This window comes from Bos javanicus, chromosome 1, assembly GCF_032452875.1.
Source record: "Bos javanicus breed banteng chromosome 1, ARS-OSU_banteng_1.0, whole genome shotgun sequence".
NCBI classification, from domain to species: Eukaryota; Metazoa; Chordata; class Mammalia; order Artiodactyla; family Bovidae; genus Bos; species Bos javanicus.
In genome coordinates, this window is record NC_083868.1 from 30744746 (window position 1) to 30762528 (window position 17783).

The following is a 17783-nucleotide window of genomic DNA, read 5'->3' on the forward strand; positions in this document are numbered from 1 at the left end:
CAGCACCCTTATGGCAGAAAGTGAAGAGGAACTCAAAAGCCTCTTGATGAAAGTGAAAGTGGAGAGTGAAAAAGTTGGCTTAAAGCTCAACATTCAGAAAACGAAGATCATGGCATCTGGTCCTATCACTTCATGGGAAATAGATGGGGAAACAGTGGAAACAGTGTCAGACTTTATTTTTTTGGACTCCAAAATCACTGCAGATGGTGACTGCAGCCATGAAATTAAAAGACACTTACTCCTTGGAAGGAAAGTTATGACCCACCTAGATAGCATATTCAAAAGCAGAGACATTACTTTGCCAACAAAGGTGCGTCTAGTCAAGGCTATGGTTTTTCCTGTGGTCATGTATGGATGTGAGAGTTGGACTGTGAAGAAGGCTGAGTGCCAAAGAATTGATGCTTTTGAACTGTGGTGTTGGAGAAGACTCTTGAGAGTTCCTTGGACTGCAAGGAGATCCAACCAGTCCATTCTGAAGGAGATCAGCCCTGGGATTTTTTTTTTTGGAAGGAATGATGCTAAAGCTGAAACTCCAGTACTTTGCCCACCTCATGCGAAGAGTTGACTCATTGGAAAAGACTCTGATGCTGGGAGGGATTGGGGGCAGGAGGAGAAGGTGATGACAGAGGATGAGATGGCTGGATGGCATCACTGACTCGATGGATGTGAGTCTGGGTGAACTCCAGGAGTTGGTGATGAACAGGGAGGCCTGTTGTGCTACGATTCATGGGGTTGCAAAGAGTCGGACACAACTGAGCAACTGAACTGAACTGAAATGGACTGAGGGTGATAATTCTTAGGATCATTCTCATTGAATGGTAGTAGAATTATTAAAATTTTCATATATGATAGATTGGGATGGAGCACTGAGGAGAGTGGGTACTGATTTATCTCTCCACAGACTGTGTAATTAGTTAACTATTGTTAATGGTTTAAAAATCCAGTGTCTGTTAACTGCCTTGAAATAGAAAAAAAAAAAAAAAATGAACAAACAAAACTATGGGCCAACTCTAAACTCGAGGAAATCTGCAACAGGTATTTATGTTTTTATCTTTGTTTCTGTTATTGTTGCTTGTGATGTAAGGCGCTCTTCAAGTTACATGTTATCACATGAGGAGAATCAATTCCATCATTTCATTTATTGAAAAATTTGTCTTGTCTTCACTGGTTTGTGATGTGGTCTCTGTCTGATGTTGTTTTCATATCCCTGGGTGTCTATGTCTGGGCTTTTTAATCTGTTCTATTTATTTTTCCCTGAACCAACACCAAGGTATGTTAATTATTATAGTTTGGGCTTCCCTGGTGGGTCAGAATATAAAGAATCCGCCTGCAAAGCAGGAGACCTGGGGTTCCATCCCTGGGTTGGGAAGATCTCCTGGAGAAGGCTATGGCTGATCTGGGCTTTTTAATCTGTTCTATTTATTTTTCCCTAAACCAGCACCATGGTATGTTAATTATTATAGCTTAACACTAGATATTTTAGCTGATAAAGAAAGTGAATATTCCATGTTGTTCTTCAAGAAAGAATATTGGATATTCTCTTAAAAAAAAAACAACACTAGGTTTTCTATGGGATTGCATTGTATCTATAAATAAGTTTGGAAATAATTTTAGAATCCAAAAACATGCTGTGTTTGTCTATATAATTAGGCCTTTTTAAATGTTTCTCAATAATTTTATGATTTTTTCCATTGAACATTCATACATACATGGTGAGATTTATTTCCAGATAATCCATATTTTCTCTAGTATTGTAAATAGTATCTTTAAAATTTTCATGGGTAGAAAACAAATAGATATCTATATTGATTTTGTATCTAGCATCTATGATAAACTTTATTATAATAATAATTTATCTGCAGATCTTCGGATTTTCCTCTGAACAAAACCATATTATCTGCGAATAATGACAGTTTTCTTTCTTTCCTGATGTTTCTTATATTTCCAATTATTTTCTTGCTTTACTTTACTGCTTAGGATTTCCAGTGAAGTTCTGAATAGAAGTAGGGGAAGAGGCCCTTCTTGTTACATTTCTGATTCTTTCAATGATCCATCACAATTATGTTTGATGTAGGTTTTCCACACTTGGGAGTTGAAGTTAAATAACCTTGTAGTCAATATTGTTAAAATTCCACATTTCTTTAAATTGGACTAGGCAAAATGCAATCCTAATTAAAATTCTGGAGGCACATTGAAGAAACTGGCAAGATGTTTATGAAGTTCATATTAGGAATGCATTTCTCCCTGCCTTTATCATCTCTAAGCAATAGATTAATTTATTCTTCTAGAGCTTTATATAAATGCAGTCCTTTGTGTGTACTCTGTTTTTTGTTTTGTTTGAATTCTTCCATTCAGCATAGTTATTTTGAGATTCATCCATGTTGTGTGTACAGTCAGTTCCCTTACTTTTTTAAAAAACTTAAGCATTATTTTTTTATTTTTTAGAGAAGCTTTGCTGCTGCTAAGTCACTTCAGTCATGTCCAACTCTATGCGACCCCACAGACGGCAGCCCACCAGGCTCCCTCGTCCCTGGGATTCTCCAGGCAAGAACACTGGAGTGGGTTGCCATTTCCTTCTCCAATGAATCGAAGTGAAAAATGAAAGTGAAGTTGCTCAGTCGTGTCAGACTCTTCGCGACCCTGTGGACTGCAGCCTACCAGGCTCCTCGGTCCATGGGATTTTCCAGGCAAGAGTACTGGAGTGGGGTGCCATTGCCTTGGTTCACAATAAAATTGAACAGAAAGTACAGAGAGTTTCCATATCCCCTTCCATATATTCCTAGTCCAGCAGATACACAGTCTCCCTCAATATTGATATCCCTCACTGTTGATACATTTGGTATAATTAACTAATATATACTGATAAATCTTTATCACATGAAGTCCATAGTTATATGGGCTCACTCTTGGTTTTGTAGATTTTATGTGTTTGTATAAATGTATAGTGACATTATACCACTGATATAGAATAATTTCACTGTCTTAAAAATTCTCTGTTCTCTGACAGTTAATCTTTTTCTCCCCTGTAACCCTAAGCAACCACTGATTCTTTTATTGTTTCTATAGTTTTGCCTTTTCCAAAATGTCATATAGTTGGAATCAAGAGATATGTATTCTTTTCACATTGATTTATCTGACTTAGCGATATGAATTTAAGGTCCCCCCACATATTTTTATGACTTGATAGCTCATTCCTTTTAGCTCTGAATAATATTGTAGTGTCTTGGTGTATCATGGTTTATCCTTTCACCTACTAAAAACATGTTGATCACTTTTAAGACTGAGCAATTTAAATAAAGTTTCTATAAACATCCATGGGGCAGGTTTTTAAGTGTATATGTTTCCAATTCATTTGGATAAATAACAATGATCATGATTTTATGGTAAAAGTATAGTCATAAACTACCATTCTGTTTAACAAAGTATCTGTACCTTTTGCATTACCATCATCAGAGAATGAGAGCTCCTGTTAATTAAAATCCTGACAGCACTTGGTATGGTCAGTGTTTTTGGATTTTAGTGTTTTCTATCTTTCCTTTTTATTTTTTAAATTATGAAAATATGATAGCACATTTTCAGGAGACTTGGAAAATACAGAACAAAGTTACATATAGTTCCACCATATATTACAATTGCTTGTTTTAAGTAGAAAAATTAAGATCTTTAGTTGAGTTTTAATATCAAACACTTAGAAAATAGTAGAATAAATGTATGGACAAGTAGAAGAATATAGTAGATCTGAAAAGCATTATGATGCAATATGACATAATTAAGATTTATACTATTTTCACACAACAGTAGGATACAAATTCTATTCAAGTTCCCATAGACTATAAACTAGGAGACACTGGAACATATCTAGAGACGTAAGACCAGGTGCAAAAATTTCACATTCTAAAGGTATTGAAATCATACAGGTTCTGTTCTCTTTTTAGGATTTTATCCTTTCTAATAGGTGTTTCAGTTTCCCAGATGGTGGTAGTGGTAAAGAACCCACCTGCCGATGCAGGAGACAAAGGACACTAGCGTTTGATCCTTGGGTTGGGAATATCCCCAAGAGAAGATAATGACAACCCACTCTAGAATACTATTCTTACCTGGAAAATCCCATGGACAGAGGAACCTGGTGGGCTACAGTTCATTTGGTTGGTCAGTGGGACACAACTGAAGCAATTTATCACAATAGGTGTTCAGTGATATCTAATCGCTTTAATTTGTGATTCCCCAATCATTTATGTTTACTTGCCTTCTATTAATATATATCTTCTTTGGAGTGATACCACTCATATCCTTTTATTTTTAATTAGGTTGGTTGTTTTCTTACTGTTGAGTTTTAAGATTTCTTTGTATATTTTAGACACCAGTCTTTTATCAGATGTGTCTTTTGCAAATGTTTTCTCCCAATCTATGACTTGTCTTTTTATTCTCCTGGTATTGTCTTTAAAAAAAAACAAAAACAAAGCAGAAGTTTTTAATTTTAATAAAGTTCAGCTTATCACTTATTTCTTTCATGGTGCATTTGTTATGATATTTTAAAAGTTATTGCCATACTCAATTTCATACAGATATTTTCTCCAATATTATCTTCTAAGAGTTCCATAGTTTGGTATTTTACATTTATGCCCATTTTGCCTTTTGATTTACTTTTTTGTGAGGGTTATAATATCTGTATCTAGGTTTCTTTTCTTTTTGCATCTGTATGTTCAGTTTTTCTGACACCATTTTTTGAAAAGAATGTCTTTGCTCCATTGTATTTCCTTTCCTCTCATATCTGGGTCTCCAATTCATTTTGAGTTACTTTTTGTATGTAGTATAAGATAGAATCCAAATTCATTATTTTGCATGTGGATTATATATTTATTTTTACATATTAATTTTTTTATCTGAAATGTTGTCTAAAATCATTTCATCAGAATTTATCCTTAAGGAGCTTTCTTTGTGGAGAAATCTCAGGTTTTCTTGGTGAATTTTCTATTTGCTTTAATTTGTGAATGGTACCTTTCTGGAGTAAAGTATTCCAGATTGATAGTTAATTTATTGTTGAATATTTAATTCTTTTTATTCACTTTTTTGTTGATCTTGAGTCTCAGTCGTCAGTTTGTTGTGTATCCCTTGAAGATAATCTTTATTTCCTGCCTGTTCTCAAGATTTTCTCTTTAGCTCTGGGTTTTATCATTTTTATTACAATATGATCACATGTGTGTTTCTTTTTACTTTTCTCTTTGAGATTAACTTGATTTCTCAGGTTGTTGTTTGGTGTTTTTTAATAGTCATGGAAAGACTCAGCCATTGTAATTTCTACTATTAACTCTTTCCTCCTTATCTGTCTCATTTTTTGGAATGTCCATTAAAACTAAACTCTATTTTTTTGTGCACTATCTTTCTTCTGATGTAAACTCTAGTATAAATTCTCTTCTTCAATTGCATCTAACCCCTTGTTAAGTCCAATTTTTAAATGTTTCATTTTGAAAATTGTAGTTTTTTATTTCTAGAAGGTCTATCTGATTCTTTGTCTTTCTACTATTGGCTTTTATCCTGTCAGATTCCTTATTGATATTTTGAAGTTTTCATTTTGCTTCTTTTGCCATATTCAATGTAATAGTTTATAAGATGTGACTGATAATTGTAGTACATAAAGTCTTTCCCTGTAACATTTCTGGTTATCTTGATTCCTGGCACTTTGTTTCCATGTATGATATATCACTTTTCTGTTTCGGTACACTTATTACCTCTGAACAGTAATTTGAAACCTATTTCAGAAGTACTTTTCTCCAGAGTAGATTTTTACTTGCTTCCACTAAGCAGCTTGGCACTACCAATTCAGTTGGGTCCTCAACCCAGCTCAGAGTTCAAGGTCACCTGGACCTCCCTGGTGAGGGAAATCAAAACTGCTAATATGTAGCAGAGACATTTATTTCCACAGCATTTCAGAATCCTTTTTCCTTCCTTTTTATGGCCGCTGTTTTTCTCAGTGACAGGGCAAAATTATGTTTCAGTGTCAGAGATCAGGTTTGCTTGTCTTTTATCATTGTCTTGAAAACATGCATTAAGATCCCGTTTTAATATGTTGTAGTCTTCTATTAAACTAAACTCTTTGGGAAGTTGCATAACCTTTATGCCATCTCCTTTTCTCATGTAGACATCATATTAAGTTCAAGATAGCCTATTCAACAGATGCTCTCAAGACAAAACAGTTTATTATTCAGATCTTTTCATACAATCTCCATGCTTATAGTTTTCTTCTATTTTGACAAATAGTTTCTTAAATGCAGGATATTTCTTAAATATGCTTAAAGAATTTAAAAAATATTTTATTTAGCATTCCTCATTGTTTTCAATAGAAGTGGTTCAAATAGTCTTTTGTCTCTGGTAATAGAAATCCTTCCTTTATGATACTTAATGCAGGAGGAGATGTTGGGTTGCTTACTAATCTCCCATTTTGGTGTTAGTATTAAGGATGAAGACTTGAAGAACTTTACCTAATGAGAGTCAATCTTTATTAGTTGATAGCTTTAACAGCTTGACATAGGACCACAAAGAAAAATACTCTGTTTCAGATAGATGGACACAGGAAAAATCTTTTCAGTAGACTCATGCTCTAGGCAATAATTAGATATATGTTAGTGGTTTATTAGAAGAAAGCACAATATGTATTGCCAGTATATAAAGTCCCACCATACATAACTGCTAAGATATTGCATTGTAACATTTCCCTTAGAGAATTAAAGGAAAAAATAGAACTCACCTAATCACTGCTAAAGGATTAGCAAACCATGTTTAGTGAAGAGAGCAAGAGGGTGAAGGAAAAGCACAAATACCATATTCTCCAAGTTTGTGGAAATTTGAGTCATTTGTGCTGTTTTACTCGGAGAAGGCAATGGCACCCCACTCTAGTACTCTTGCCTGGAAAATCCCATGGATGGAGGAGCCTGGTGGGCTACAGTCCATGGGGTTGCTAAGAGTCGGATATGACTGAGCCACTTCATTTTCACTTTTCACTTTCGTGCATTGGAGAAGGAAATGGCAACCCATTTCCAGTGTTCTCGCCTAGAGAATCCCAGGGACGGGGCAACCTGGTGGGCTGCTGTCTCTGGGGTCGCATAGAGTTGGACACGATTGAAGCGACTTAGCAGCAGCAGCAGCAGCAGCAGTGCTGTTTTACTGGAGTATCAGTTCAGTTCAGTTTAGCTGCTCAGCTGTGTCTGACTGTTTGCAACCCCATGGATTGCCATACGCAAGGCCTCCCTGTTCATTATCAACTCCTGGAGTTTACTCAAACTCATGTCCATTGAGTCAGTGATGCCATCCAACCATCCCATTCTCTGTCATCCCCATCTCCTCCCATCTTCAATCTTTCCCATCATCAGGGTTTTTTTCAAATGAGTCAGCTCTTCACATCAGGTGGCCAAAGTATTGGTGTTTCAGCTTCAGCATCTGTCCTTCCAATGAATATTCAGGACTGATCTCCTTTCAGATGGACTTGTTGGATCGCCTTGGTGTCCAAGAGACTCTCAAGAGTCTTTTCCAAAACCACACTGTGGCATATCAGTACCTTTCCCTTAACCTTAATCAGAAGACCTCAAACTTTCAAGGTAATGGTATGAGAGTGAAAGTGCAGATAATCTATTGGTGTCCAAACAAAGACTATGGAGGACTACTTAGGCAGATGCAACTGGAGATTCCTTAAGATTCGTTATCACCTAAAACCAGTTGTGTCCACAGAAGGCACACCTGTACAGCTAAATACAGCCTCGTGTGGAGAACACAGTAGTATTACACTCCTGACTTCTGTATTTAAAAAGAAAGTAAGAAACATCACTCTCTTTTGCTATTATTTGAATTATTCTACCAAAGGGAAAGTGTGGCATATACTCTTTTTCTTAGCACCTTCAGTTCCAGTGTGAAGGAGACTTTTTCTTTAATAATGTAAGGATTAGTGATCAACATTAGCAAATAAGAAGTTGATTTTTTTCTCTATAAACACTTCAGTCTGAAACAACTGGATAGTGCACCACTACCCTCCGAAATTGGAAAAGGGAGTAGGTCAGCTCTCCCTATGGCTTGAACAGAAGGTGATAGAATAAAGAAGCAGTAACCTCGGCAGAGCATGGAAAATTAGAAAATTGGAGGGAGACCAAGAAAAAAAAGATGTCTATGGGTTCATGATTGGCTGTCTGTACAGCTTGTTTTTCTCAGGTCATCCATCATACCTGCATCAGCATACTCTCTCAGTGACTCCAGACCCTCAATACATGAATATATTTATCTAATACCAACATATAAAATTGCTATTTTGAATTTTTTGTTTGTTCGTTTATCCAAAAAAAGCTAAAGCATTAGTTACTCAGTTGCGTCTGACTCTTTGCAACCCCCTGGACTGTAACCTACAAGGCTCCACTGTCCATGGAATTCTCCAGGCAAGAACACTGGAGTGGGCTGCCATTCTCTTCTCCAGGAATCTTCTGGACCCAGGGATCAAACCCAGGTCTCCTGCATTTCAGGCAGTTTCTTTACCATCTGAGCCACCAGGGAAGCCTGCTATAAAATAAAGCTTATTGCAGGCTATTCTTCATATTTGATGATTATTTTAAAAGTGAAACAATCCTAGGATATTAAATAGATTTTTGAAAGATAACCTAAACATAGATACATTCATTTACTATAAACATATTCAGTATAATATATATTTGATCTAAATGTCAGAAATAAAATAAATTAGGTACTAGCAAGTTCAGGAGAGTTGACATGAAGAAAGCATTCTGATACTTAGAAAAGTAGTTTCTCAAACCTAAATTACCTCTAATTTCTAACAAAATTAAGTAACTCGTTTCATCTTGTTTAATTATCTGATGAAAATAAAAAGTCAGGGAGCATGGCTCAATCAAAGCAAAGAAATATTTAATTTTCATTTTACGGTAAGGCATACAGTTTACTTGTTAACAATAAAATGTTTTAAGCCATATGCTACTTATGGTTTTCTTTAAAGCTAGATTAAAATGTGCTAATTAGAGTGTAGGCTGCATATATAAATATACTGCTCTATTGCAAACCTGCTTTGATAAGGACCTATTTTGAATCCCAATAGAAAAAACTGCTATAATTGTCAGACACCCAAATAAGTAATTCACCTCAATCATGTTTTAATCTATCAAATGCCTGGTTCACAAATTGCTTAATCATATTTTATGTAAACTTTTTGTAATAAAATGTATGATAGATAACAATAGTGACGTGTGTACCAATGATATATATTTTTTCCATATTCACCAGCTCTTAAATTTTCAGCACAGATTTATTTGGGGTTTCTCAATACTGTCTTCACATTGGAGACCATTTCATAAAATGAAGCACAGAAGTCTAGTTCTAATCTTAAGGCAGGTATTATGATACTTTGGCTCACCTACTAACCACTTAGCAAATTACTCTACACCATTCACTGTCCTTTTTGCTGAAATTACACTTTAACACAGATTTATCACTATTCCATGGGGTCGCAAAGAGTCAGACACAACTTAGCAACTAAGCATGCACATCTTTGTGTGAAAGGAAGATATTTTTGAAAACAGTATATTAATATAGTAAATGTATCTCAATAGTAACCCCTTATTTACTTCTGGAAAATTTTAAAAACTTAATACACAGCTTTAAAAGGTAGCAGAAAAACACAGATAATTTTGTTTCCTTCATACTTTAAGTTCTAAATTGAAGTCTAATGGAACAATGAAATTACTATTGTTTTCAATTGTTCCTGGATTGTGGAAAAAATAATCTTAAATATAAAAGGTAGAATTAAATGCACATTGAAGAATTAAAGATAAAAAATATGAGAATACTTAGAGGAAAAATTCATTTAAAAAATAAACAGCATTTTTTTAATGTTAAAGGAAAACTTTTTAAATTTCTATGAAAACTTTAAGCTTTCTAGTCAGAAAGGAAAAGAGCAGAAATATAGAGTCCAGAAAGGTGATTTTACCAGGTTTAAAAATGGAATAAAGCTTTAAATGATTTAATTTCTTTACCCTTTTGTGCTCCCTATTTCTATATGCATTTTCATATATCTCATTTCTTTTCACAGCTCCAATCCTTCAAATCTTAGAAGCAGGCTATAAAGGGAGTAAGGGTACAAGTACGCTACATGAATATTGGATTGAATTAAGAAAGGGATTCCTAGAAAAATGGTGTTGGTTACCTGGTCTTATTTTCAGAGCGATTTCTTCCTTTCTTCTCTCTTTCATAACTATCTTCAACCAGCTCTCTTGTAAAATACCCATGCATTTTTCCTGCTCAGTCAGACTTTATTAAATCTCAGTATGTTTTGATGTTATTGCGCTTTGCCGTAACTGTGTTCATAAACATGGTGGATTAGTTCAAAGAGTTTAATTTTGTTAACATACAATATTGTGTTTCCTTATGACTTCAAATTAGCTTTGAATATAGAAATTAACTTGGTTGATCATACAAGTCATGAAATACCACATTATTTTTAACAATCTCTCTTGTCATTGGCCAACAGTTAACTAAATATGGACTTGGACAGAACGTTATTAGATTTGCACCCAAAGAAGCTTGCAAGGAAATACATGTCTTTTCACTGATGAATGGGAAGCATTGCTTGTTATTCTGGCAAGGATTTACCATGTCATTTTCTGGAAAGCCAAGTGTTGACATTGATCTTAATTGGTACCCATCAAATGCCATATCTTCTTGACGTAAGATTGAGTTATGGCCATCACCAATCATTAGCACTCTAAATATTTATATAACATTCCTTTACATTGGAGTTTAAAATTAAGTAAATATGCAAGAAGTAGAAGCAGGACTATCCAGATTTAAGTTACTAAAGAATTCTGTGCCTGAGAACAAATTTGACATACAGAATTGAGTGACATCTTCCTTTAAAATTCTAAGAATAGTTTTTACATTCCAAGGCTAAAAAGCAGTTTCCTATGGTTCCAACCTAGTAAATTTCCATGCTGAACACAAAGGAATTATAGAAACAGATACTATTAAGTTAATGATGAAAAATACATTCTAATTTTTAGCACTTATCTTTAAGTAAGTAAGAGACACTATAGATTGTGTTTTGTTATTTCTAAAGCATTTATTTGCAGGAGAAAGATGAATTTTTAGAGATGTCTTATCAGGAAAAAAAAAAAGAGAAGAGATAAAAATCTATGTAGCGTCTCTCTCCTAAATAATAGGTGATTATATTCTAAGTCATTTTTGCTCCCAAAGAGATACTGAATTAGGGGGCCTATAAATATACTCTGAGGAATCTTAGCAGGCTTGTTTATTTTACCAGGAAAATATCCCATGCACAATCTTCTTCTACCTGAGAAAGATGGGATAGAAATTTCTGGGGAAAAAATGACCTTTTTATTCTCCAACTCTTTATTCTTCTCTATAATCAATATAGTTTAAAATCAAAGGAAAAATCAATACTTTTCTTTATAAATTATATTTTATATATAGTATAGGATTTTGTAACAATGAGACCTAACGACTTTTAACTGAACTCTCATACTAAAGCTTATTTAATCCTTGTGATGCCTGTTATAATGCCCATATTTTACAGAAAACATTATTCATTTAGGTTAACAAACTTTTCCAAAATCACAGACTTAATAAGTATTGAAGCTAAATTTCAAACCCAAGGCAACTTAACATAAAATTCTATATTCATTCCCATGCTTTCTAGTCACCTGAAAGCTTATATAATAGTGCAGCTCCATCAGTCCACAGAAATGAATACCATTTACACTAAAACACTGTCTTGCATTCCATCAGGAAAAAAAAAATGGTTTTCAAATACATTGGCAAATACATAGAATTTTTTTTCTTATTTAAGGAAGAAGTATTTTGCCTAAGGTCACACAGCAAGTGACTGGCAAAACTTAAATGAAAATATAAAAGTAATTTAAACATATCTAACAGTGAATATTATAATTTATAATGCACACTATTTAAATGTCTCTCTCCTGCTGGGAGCATTTAATTAAAAAAAGACAAGGGGAAGTGTAATCAAATTATCTATTTAAACTACCTTGCCCTACAGAGTATATAGATTTAATAACCTAATAGCAGGTCCAGTGGTAAAATATGATCTATGATTTTTTATTAATGGAAAACCATTGCTGCTTAAGTGTACGCTCTTCTGTCAAAAAGACAAAAGTTGAAACAAATAAAAAATAAATAGGAACAATATAAATGCCTACTGATATTTCTGTAGAAATCATTCATAAACTTTTTTTTTTTAAAGAAATCACACATGAATCTTTCAGAATAGAACAATATCCTAAACACCCCATCAGAAGAAAATGTTGACCCTTGCCTTATAGGATTTTACTGCAGCTGAACCACAACTAGCAAAGAATCTGGCAGAAAATAAGTAGTATTATATTTATAAATTGAATTTTACTTTATTTCAAGTGACCAGTTTTGTTTATTTGATGTCTCAGGTGATGTATGAATGGTATTTGCTTGACAACATCTGATTTTAATGTATCATTGGTAAAGAAGACAGTATCCTTTTAACAATTTTCCCTATTGCTTAGGAACATAGAGCAACAATAGTACCTATTTTTCTTCTTTAGAATTCTTCAGACTCCTTATTTTGTACTCACATAACTTTTTTTCTTGTGTTCTGCAGGTAATTCTACCTCTCTATTACCTCCCATTCTCTTAATATTCTTAATTTTGGTTTTAGTCTGATATCACTCAACAGTTTTAGCTGTTAAATACTTTGTGTGTCATTTCCTCCATATTAAAAAAAAAAAAGATATAGCACACTGGAAAGTTCTAAACATTTAATAAAAATTTCATTTGCCCTGGAGAAATATGACACAGCAGTTTAGTTAGAAAGAAGTCAAATGAAATGACATCCCTACCACCCTGGTGAAATTGAAAATTATTTACTGTGTATATACTAATAATATTCTTCAAATGAACTCACTTAAATGGTGGTAAATCAAAGATGTCACACAAATAAGTTCCTCATTTTATATCCTTAGCAGACTCAATACTGGAATAGTAGTAAATCAAAGATGTCACAGAATTATGTCTCTTGTTTCTATCTTTACCAAGAGCAGCATTGGAAATTATATTATAATCTGCTCTCAAGCAGCCAGAGTTTTGGGGAAATACATAGCTTGAGAAGAGCAGTCCTGGGACAAAATAAATGATTCTCACAGAGGCAGACATGACCCCGAGTTAGCAAAATTCAAGCTTCAGTTGTATTTACATGTTTGTATATTACTAAAAATTATCTGGCAAAAAATACTTTGGCAAAATTTGCAATGTATGGTATTTTTGAATTGTTTTCACTTAAGTTGTACCAAATCTCAGTTCAGTTGCTCGGTCATGTTCAACTCTTTGTGACCCCATGGACTGCAACATGCCAGGCCTCCTTGTCTATCACTAACTCCGAGTTTACTCAAACTCATGTCTATCAAGTTGATGATGCCATCGAGCCATCTCATCCTCTGTTGTCCCCTTCTCCTCCCACCTTCAATCTTTCCCAGCATCAGGGTCTTTTCAAATGAGTCAGCTCTTCACATCAGGTGGCCAAAGTATTGGGGTTTCAGCTTCAGCATATCTCTCTGATGTATATTCAGGACTGAATATGATTCTGATTCAGCCCTTGATTCCTTGACATATTATCTAGGGTATGAAAGTAACACTTTTTAGTCAAGTAGCAACATCATACACTCTTATCAGTGTAAAAGGCAGTAAACTCACCCATTCAACCTTACAATAAAATGTTTTAAAACCCTTAAATTATGTCACTAAACTACTAAAGCAGTGCACCTTTATTTAAATAATATCCTTGCCTTTCCTCTTAAGCTGATAATTTAAAAAATATTTAAGTAAAATTTATTAAAAATATATATGAATTATTCCTATATATATGAATTTAACACATATACATTAAAGTTATATTTTAATAATTTATCTAGAGTTATATTTTTATCCCTATTTTATACCTGAGGAATCTGAAACACAGTTTCTTCACAGAAATTCTTGGTATTATACATAGATTAAGGGCTTCCCAGGTGGCTCAGTGATAAAGAATCTTCCTGTAATACAGGAGACACAGGAGACACAGATTTGATCCCTGGGTGGGGAAGATATCCTGGAGGAGGAAATGGCAACCCATTTCAGTATGCTTGCAGGGAAAATCCTGTGGACAGAGGAGCCTAGCAGGCTACTGTCTATGGGGTCACAGAGTCAAACACCACCGAGTGACTGAACACATGTACAGATTACTATGGTATGAACACACATAATAAAATTTCAAGGTGCTATGATATAAACTAATATTGGTTTTTATTGAGAACAGAAATCCAGATCTTTTCTTTACTTGAAATGATCATTGGGGAAAAAAAAGAAAAAAGGAAGTATTTAAAATGTGAGGACAAATTTATTTAAATTTGTGAAACTTTCTAATTTATCTCTTCTAGAGCTTGATTTATTAATCATCCTTCTCTCTTTTGTATCTGTAATCTGTCTTACATGAATTCCTCACTCTCAGGTTACTTGTATATTCAAGAAACTTTTATTCTGAACAATAATAATTACAGTAACAATAATAAAATTAACAAACTTTACATTTAACTTTTACTCTACACCAGTATACAATGAATTGTATATAAATTTTAATGCTTACTGTTAAATTTCAGAAAGGATCATGTACTTTGATTTCTCCACCTTTCAACTGCTGATCCTCAATATCTACCACCATGAGAACATTCCAAAGGGCTCCCCAGTGCTCTCTTTAATTACCACCCCACTCTTGGTTCTCTGTATATGTAGAGTTCTGTTTCTAATATTCATCTTTTCTCTCTAGATTCCCTAGATAATTATATCCATTCCCAAAGTGCCATGTGGTTATCATTATGAACGAAAGTTTGCCAAACATATTATCAAGTGCCTACTTTAAGGCACACTGTATTTTCAACTGCCTACTTGCATCTCCACCTAACTCTTTTCAAACTCAAACTGTCATTCAAACTCAGTGTATCAAAGACTCATTTCCTTCATCTTGCCCCCACCTCAAACATTGTGGATGATAATGAAGAAGATGCAGTTGCTGATTGAAGAGGATTCAAAACAGACCTGCTACTTTCTCTATCTCCTCTTTATTTAGAAGTGTTACATATCCATTTGCTAAGTCCTGCATATTTCTCTAGTCCTTACCTTCTCTTTTTTCCCCTCAGATGTTTCCTGTATTTCTTGTTTCTGGAAAAATATCTTTTAATTGATTTACATACAACTACCATTTTCTTTTCTCTCAGCTCGGTTCTCTAGACAACTACATTGTTATTAAAACCAAATCTAATTTTGTCACATTTTTGTAAAATTGTTTACAATTATCTTTGGAATAAAAACCGAAGTTTTTAGCACTGAGTATAAGCCCCTTCCATCATACAAAGTTAACCTGTGCTTATAACTTATTATCCCATGCTTTATCCAATCACACTAAGTTATAGACCACACAATACAGTAGGAAGCCTTCAATAACACTGATGATGCATGTAGTTCCTCTTCATGAACTTCTTTGTACCCCTTGTAGAACAGATGAACAACTTGGGGAAATGTTTCCATTATCTGACATGGGATAGACATTCAACAAATGATTGTTAATGTGGAAAGATTAAATCTAGAGCCATATTTTCTATAAATCTATGGCAACCATGAAAGATGCAAAGCATAGAACTTTCTTCAAGAGATAACCTGCTACACAGATTGCAATTAGACAACAGTCTTCAGCTGTAGCACTTTGTGGATTCACTGCAGCATTGCAGGTGAGGCCATCCTCTCCCCAGTTACCAATCAATGATTGTACACAGTAGAAACTCTAGTTCCTGGCCCCACTGACACTCATGGACAATCTTTGCACTGGAGCCAACTATTAGGGTGGTTAGGGCCTTCTCAGACATGCACTCAGTACTGAAGCTCCTCCAAACCAATCTTCCTTTCTTCCCCCTCTACTTCACAGGGGTCAGATCTTCATCATAGTCTGAAGCTCTCTCTAACAACTTCTGCCCTATCTACTCATTAATTTTTATCAGGTATAATCCCCAATAAATCTCTTGCACTTCTAACTGAACTTTTTCCTTATATTTACTTCATTGAAGTCTCAGGCTAACTAATACAAAACCTTTCATGATTTACAAATCAAACAGTCCTCATACTCACAGAGTTCTGTATACATAACACTATTTTTTTTCCAAATTATATTCTACATATTTATGTTGCTTTTTTCACTAGGATGCAGATTGTATCACTGATACAATAAATGAATATTTATTGTTAAATGAATTTATCCATTCATGGTTTTAAATTTTTAATGAAAATGAATTATGTCTGTGTGTAGATTTTTTTTTTTTTTGCATTTGCACACACAAACACACTAATTTGGTTAAAATCATATTTAAATTCTCATTCAGGGAAATTTTCTGAAACTTCTGCCATTTACATATTGTAATAAATACCACGTAGGATGCGTTTTGAGCATACTACAGTACTCAAGGAAATTTAGTACTTTGGGCTGAAACTAATTCTCCCATCTCTTCATTTTCAAGTCAGAGGGTAATTATGACTATTCCTTTAAACCACACAAAGAACAAATATACTGAACTTAACAAAATTAAAAATGGAACCCAAAAAGAAGTGTTAAAAGTGAGAAGATAGTTGTAGTGTAGCTTTATACTCTTGACCAATGGTATTGATTATACAGTTAATAACTAGCTATGAAGAGAACCTGAGCAATTTAATTAATGGAAGATATGAGTCATACTAAAACAATTGGGAAGAAGCTAGAGTAATAACCTATAAGCTTGCAAAGTGATACGATTTCAATAAAATTATATTTGCAATATGACTGTTTTTTGCACAACAGACTACTTTCCAAAAGTCAATTCTAAACTTACAATTCATACATATTAAATTAATGTGCTAGATTTTTAATTTCTAAAATAATTTCTTGTTGAACTAAATTAATTCTAAATTATAATAAAATCAACTAAGAATTACAGCATTCACTTTAAAAGACCACCTACATTTGATAATGTATAATTCATTTGCATTTTAATTTCTCAGCTTAAACCTTAAATAAATGCTATTCAAATTTACTCTCATGGTGTCTTATTTACATAATCATGACAGACACAAAGATATCACACCACTTTGTTGCTGTGTGATTTGGTGTTACTTCTGACAGTAGCTGTGAAATTTGTTACCACATTTTAGCTAAAATCCTGTGAATCTGCTAGTATTTTTCTATATGTCAATACAATTTTTATGTGACCATTGTTTACCAAGAAACAGAAGGAATAAAAACAAAATTAAAGATACATCTTATATCTTTAATGAACTTCAAACTAATTAAAAGACTACAGTTGTGTATCAGACAAAAAGAGCATAATAAAAGTTGAAGCAATGTGTTCTTAAGATGAATATTATCTACATCTGCAAATGCTTTATTCATAAAGAAAACATTGCTGTGCAACCATTGGAAATTTACAATAATTATGTGTTCTTGATGAAGACTTTACAGATAGAATTAATAGAAATTAGAAGAAAATGATTAAAAATAGGAAGAAAATAAGAACTATTATGATATTATGTATGGAAATGAAGGGAAAACTAGAGATGAGTAATCAAAAGTGTAATTAAAAGCAGTGGAAATCAATGTATAGAACCATATTTATAGGAGTGTAAGAATATGACAGAATTCAAAGGTAAATGAAAAATTTCAAACAAAGATTTATAACAGGGTTAAC